Source organism: Phaethon aethereus (assembly GCF_964289735.1).
Source record: "Phaethon aethereus genome assembly, chromosome: 4".
Classification (NCBI taxonomy): domain Eukaryota; kingdom Metazoa; phylum Chordata; class Aves; order Phaethontiformes; family Phaethontidae; genus Phaethon; species Phaethon aethereus.
This window is the reverse complement of record NC_138578.1, coordinates 5,909,028-5,916,127: the sequence shown is the minus strand read 5'-3', so window position 1 is coordinate 5,916,127 and position 7,100 is coordinate 5,909,028.

The following is a 7,100-nucleotide window of genomic DNA, read 5'->3' as shown; positions in this document are numbered from 1 at the left end:
TATTTTTTAGACTTTATAATTGCAATATTTATGCTTAAATAGTTAAGGATATGATGGGTAGAAGGCAAAGAAGAAGGTTCTAAGAGGACTGCTGTAAAGTCATGGCATTCCATTCAACTCTGTGCAATAGTAACCATTCATGGGTTTAAGTCCATTTTCCATCAGCAGCTGTCAGCCATCTATCAGGATCAGTCTCTCAGTTATAACACAGGTGTACAAAGTTTTTAACTTAAAAAAAAAAAAGGTGTCCAGTTAAGGTTAAAACATTTTGAAAGTAATTAGAATTAAAGTTCTTATTAAGCAAGTTGCACAGTAACTGACTTCTCCTTCCAGGGATATCAATAAAGTATTACTATAAATCGTTAGTTGTATTGTATCGCAAGTTTATATATATATCACAAAAATGGAAAGTTTTTGACAGGCATTATACTCCTCTCATTTCATTCCATCTTCTTTTTACTTTTGACCGTGACCCATGAAATATATTCCAGTTTAGAAGACTCCATGTTTATTTCATTCTCTTTCCACTGAATCTGAAATAGGAAAAAACCAGAAAATATAAAAATAAAATTTTCCAAAATGTTAAAGACTTTCTAAATCAGAAGAGCGATTATGGCCAAAACAATGTCTTAATCTAAAGGCAGATGTGATAACCAAGGAAGAAGAGGAGAAACAATTGCCACCCAAAAGTTGTTTTTAAGGCAGAAAAATTAAATTATTTTAGCTATCACAATCAATTGTCTTCTAAATTATTATACACTTCTAAAGACTACGATAAAATTACTGTAAAGATTCTGCTAACGATATGCAACAGTTCATAAAAAGACCATATAACACATGAGTTATTCTAACTTTGAATCTCCAAGTCCAAGAAAAAGATTACCAAGAAATAGTCTTATTCAATACCTGAAAGCCTAAGCTTGTTTTGATTTCAATATCCCAGCAAATCACATGAACTGATATGTATTTCTATGTCTAAAGATTACTAAGATGTTATACATGGAGTCTCAGCTAGTACTTAGCTTTCAAAATTTTGTACTACCTAGTAAACACTACAGAAATATGTAATTAACCTAGTTGCATTCTTAAAGCATCCAGAAAAACATAGCTAACAGCAGAGCAAGAACATTCTGGTAGCTGCCCCAATAATTACAATTCCAAGATTTTAAAATTCCAACAATAAGAGTTGTTTCTTTCATTGTTGAAGGTACATATTTAAGGTTAAATGACTCATCAGCCAGAACATCACCACAGGCACGTGTAAAGTCCATGCAGTGATCATCTCACAAGAATGGATTATTCAATCAGTTTGGCATTACTACATCATCCACATAAACATCTGAAGTAACGGCACAGAACAAAATAAACAAACCGAAGTGATTATGGCTACATATTTGTGAAAGACAGAAAAAGGTGAAATTTGGGCCTCACATTACAACCAAAATATTCACCTTAGATTTTACAAGCATGTGAGATACTAAAGCGTATCAGTACACTTCAAAACTTAGAGCCTTCTCCCTACAGTTTTTTTGCCACTGTGCAAGCCTTTCAAGATTGGTGAGCAGCATTAAAAAACAAAAATAAATTTTGTAGTTGGAACATTGTATAAATTGGAAGACAATTTTCCCCAGCCCAGAACAACCAACACCACATTCACGTCAAACAGTTCTACAGCACTCAGATATTGTACAGCTGGGGTATCACAGAAACAAATCACATGACTTTCAAAAATACCTGCAGAAAGTGTTGCATTCCTAAAACCATTCCCTTTTATTTAAAAGAAACATTGGTACTTGCTTGTATTATTAAAAAAAAAAAAACCACCCACAATATCTGGAACGTAACCAAAAGTCCTTTTGCCCCATGTGTAATCAGATGTTTTTTCTTTGTTTACTGATGTTACTGTATCTCACCCGTAAGTAATTTAATTTAATACTACTGGAAATAGTAAGTGTGATTTGTGACAGTACTGAGCACAGAGTCTGAAACGTAACTGGAAATAGACCTTGACAGAATATCTTTTGATAATTTTTTCCTTTGTGTTCACTTCAATAAACTCAGAAAGGGAAGACAAAAGGAAAAGACGTAGCAAGTAACTGGAAATGCATATCAATTTAAGATCTTATTAGAACCTTGCATTAATTAAAAGGAGAATCAACTTTAATTCTTTTTTTTTCCTCACATAGAGGTCAAAGTGCTCCACAGCATAACAGCTATTTTTCTACAAAGGAAAGGACCAAACTCTAGAAAACAGGGGCAGAGGTGAAGGTAAAAGAAAGATTAACACAGAAAAAGATTCAAGATTCTCTGAAGCCAGGTGTGTAGAAGTGATAGCATGATCTGTACAGAGCAATTAAAGGAAAGAAAGTATTTTTAACAAGTGCTTTAATTAGAAAGTTTCAATACAGTACATATATAGAAAATAATAACTACAGTAAAGATGAATAAAGAGGAGTCAAGGAAAAAATCTAAGGTATATAGCTGTTTATAATCAGATACATATATATGCACACATATACAAAAATACATATATGTACATATTCAAGAAGGCAGTATCGGACATAAAAAAGCACTTAGTAATATCAAGCATCATTTAGCTCAAAGTATTCTGCTATCATAGGGAACCATAACTTTTAATTCCTAAAAATAATGTCATAACTATGATTTAAAAAATAAATTTGAAAAAAGGAGAATCTTATATTCAGCTCTTTCAACCATCAATAACTTTCTGCTGATTTCTGATTTAATATTTCTATAGCCATACGGAAAAACTGACCTAACACACTTTTGTCACAAAAAGAGCTTGTTCCTTGACATACCAGAAAAGCCGCTTGAGCACACATTTTCCTGGCAAAAATGATTTGAATGAACTTTCCCAGAGGTCTTAATTCCACTTCATATAATTTTCCATATGGAGAATTATGTATGGTTTTCTCCACCTTCCTGCTGCTGTCCCAGAAGACAAAACTGAAGTTAAGATGAACAATTTTTGGAAAATCAGCAATATTAAACTGAGTACACTGAAGAGGAAAAAACAGGAAAGACACTGGACTGGGAACAACACAGGTGGCCTGTGGTAGCCATAGAGGTGTAAAGCACAATTGCACTCCAGTCCATGCTTTAAATGTCTCTCTCTGTGTCCCTACCTTTGAGTAGAGAGGAGCAACAGGATCAATACAGCTCTAACCCAGAAACACCAGGATTGCTTCCAGGGCCTGTCAACCTAAAACAAATTCCCTACTGAATACAATGCACCTCTCGTCTCCAAAACTGCCCATACTGTGGTACCTCACCAGCAGTGGCGATTCAGCTAGCCTGTCTCCTGCTGTCTGCATTTCAATGCAAAGATTGCTCAGCATATAGCAGCAAAAATAAGGGAAGGAAATAGATGGAAATAAGGCAGAGTGTATGCCAATGACAAAATAACAGAAGTTACTTGGAAAAGACATGTTTCTGGTATTTAAATTTCATCTGGAAACAATTCTCACATTTTCAACTGTGAGGTTGGACTAAAGTTGGTTATTTAAAGAAATCCAAGGATAGACAAGAATGGCAGGATTTATTTCCAGCCCAAAAGGCGGGGGGGGGGAAGAAAGAAAAGTTGAATCCTTGCTTTGTAAGTTATTTTCTCACCTGAAGAAAAGTGTAATGAAAGACACAAAGTCATGTTAAATCTGGGAAACATTTGTGGTTTTTCTTTAAATGCAGAATGGAGCTAGCTACTACAAACACATCTGTGAAGCTGACCCCTAAGACCAACAGACAAAAATTATGAAACATTCAGAAAAATTTTACCTCTGCAGTTCTCACTTTCAGCCTTGGGACTGACTTACATTAAGTCACAAGGGTAGAAGAGATTCCATCAATTTTTATGTTTCTTTCTTATCACACTTTCAATCACAATTTCCCCACGTTTCTGAACAATAGATTTATACATGGATATGGGGAAGGGAAGAACCTCTGAATTTACCTAGCCTGTATTTTAACTGCTAAGAAATACACATGCTGTTTTGGAAACAAGAGTTCTTGCAGAACAATTTAAGAAAAAGAGCATTCATTCACTAAGAACTTTTAGAAAGTAATTTTGTCTTGCATTTTAGGGATGCCCTAGAACAAACATTCCATGCACCAAGCATTTAACTGTTGGGCTGGGTTTCAGCAAAGTTACAATGATTCACTGCAAGAATTTATTAAAAAACGGTTCTGGATTAGCTCTGTGTTACTGTCACATTACATTAAGATGCTTGCTGTTTAATTTCACATCCACAAAGCTGTGAATATGAGCAATTTCAACTATCACCCCAGGTAAGTGCGTACAATCATATTCTAATAAGTTGCAGAATACATTTATTGTACAGTTTTCATATGTGGCACAGATTCATTTTCCAAAACACTGTGGTATTAATATGGCCTCTATTAATTAGCTACCCACAACATTAGTACACTTTTTCCTGAAAATTTAAATACAACACTAGAAAGATCAGAAATGACTACTTAAAAAATTATTCTTATGCAACCTTCTCAAATTACTTTCTATAAACGCATTCTTTATAAACTGTGTATTTTGAACCAAACATACCCTCCCGCAGCAATTCAAACGTGTCAAATATTTAAGAGAAAACAAGAAGGGCATATCAGAAAGGTATTCCGTTTAAAAGATCTCTCTGTACTTCTACTACTCAACCAGAACTTTGCACTGAATGTGCACTCTAGTCCTTTGTTTTATCTACTACTCTTTCTCCCCAAAAATGGCCACAGTCAACCCAAGGAACAGACAGTAGCTGTGAAATAATATTTTGATACACAGTTCTCTGGTCAACGTGACTAATAAGTCCTAGCCTGGAGTAGGAACTTCCACTACCCCTTCTTTCTCCACTAATACCCTGTATCAAATTCTGTGGTGCATAGCTTCTTATTCACTAAGAGGGGCACTGTAGAGGAGCCTTCCAACGGTGCCATAAGAAATGGGATTAACTTCTGTCATCCATTTGTCATCACAGCCTCACCCTAAGGAGAGAAAGTTTATAGTAGCACCTTGTTTTGAAATTGATGTTGTACAAATTTTTTTTTTTTTAAAGAAGAAAAGTAGAAGAAAAAAGCCAACATCAAAGAAAGCTATTGTGGGAGGTGCTGGCAAGGATGTATGCTCTTTACTCACAGCAAATTGTTCTGCATTTGGACCATACCCCAAGAGTATTATTCCTCTGCTGACAAGCCTACCCTCATTGTAGATTGTTCCATAAACCAGAGAAGAGATGCTGCTGATCAGCCTTGGCTCCTTCCACCTCCCATAACATTTGGTTAAGCCTTTAGATGACTGGGACTCAGACCGCTGACTCCCTTAACCTAGATTCAATACTCTATAGGACTATAATTAGGAACTGAAGACTGTTCTTACATGTCTGTGGTAAGCCAGTGTTACTAAGAGCACTGTAGCATGTTAGCCACTAGGGTTTACCAGTTCTTTGTAAGTTCTTGGCTTGACAGAGGTGTGGGTGACTGAAGCTAGATCCATTCAAGTCACTGAACCATACAGAGTCTTCCACAGGTGCACTCTTTCAGCAACAGTTATTTCACACTGTTATTAACATGCTACATAAGACTTCTAGCAGCTGAGAGTGGAAGAAACATTCTTGCCCTTCAGACTAAAGGGATCAATTTTGGATGACTGTTCTCAACCAAAGACATTAAAGAAGGGCTATGAACTCTCAAACCAACATCTATTTATGAGCCTAAGTTCTTCTACCTTGCCTAATTTCAGTCACTATTCTTCAGTCATCAATGACCTCATCAAGCACCTGGCTACTATTAGTTGTGCAGCCTTACAGGATAAAATACATGCCTATCTCAAATTTCTGGCACCTGCCTTTATAGCTTCTAGAACAACAAATACACTAATCAGCAAAAACCCATGTTATCACCTGTTTTGTTGGTTTACCCTAGCACATAAGTAACTGCAGCTGGCACAGTTTTTTCAATGTAAGAAGTAATGTCACTAAATTAACTTCAAAATCACTGCAGTTACTGTTTTGCCTAAACAAATCTTGTTCTACAAGCACATTTGGGTTTAGGCATCTTTGATATCCATTCAGATAAAACTGATGAGATAAACAGTTGATTCTGTGAATACTGGAACTATCACTGCCTGGCTCCTGATAGTTTTATGTCTCACAGCTGAGCTCTCGCCCAGTTTTCTCCCTAGTTGGGGCATATGCCAACTCTGCTCCTTGCATCCTCTTACAAGGTCTCTCTCTTCCAGCCAGCTGCCTGTTTTCATACACTTTATAAGTACATAATCATCTTTAAGACTTCTCTCCCTTCTGTCAAACTGGGTGGAAACCTGCCAATGGGTTCAAAAGTTGTTGACTGTGTCTGTCTCTGAAATTTGGCTGAAGAATCGTTATTTACACCCTCTCAGCTTCATTTTGCAACTACTCTCAGTGTGTTGCATAAATGACTAATGGCAAACCTTTCTCATGCCCAATACTAAGATTACTTTCAAGCAACACAGCTTTTTGCTTCTGCTGGCAGTTCATGCCTCTGTGCTGAGCCTGGAAACCCAACCAATGGTCTAACAACTCTGGTAAATCAATTGCTAAACTGATATATGTTATAACTTAGGAATTTAGATACAAGACAACAAAAATTCGGAAGGAAGAGTGATTAAATCTATTGCAAGGGAATAAACATATGATGGGAAACCACTAGAGTTTTCTGCAGCGAGACATCATTATTAGGACTGTGGCTACCTTCTCCTCAACAGAATGAAAGCCATCAAAAATTCAACAACTTGCAGCTGCAAGAATTTGAGTGTTTTCCACAGCTCAAAGGCTTGTCATTTAAGATTGCCAATTTTTGTCTACAGAACAATAATCTTATCTTATCTGTACTATGACAATATTGGAGGTTGCAGTGATTTCTCCCCACATTTGGAAAAAAAACCCCCACAACAGTGATGTTTCTTTAAAAACGTACAAAAAGACTGAAATTAATAAACTCTTACATCCACCTTAATAGGGCTAACGCATAATTTTTTTGGTCCCTGCACAAATCTTGTCCCCTTCTACCTTTACGGTGATGTTGAACTTGTGTGTGGCAAC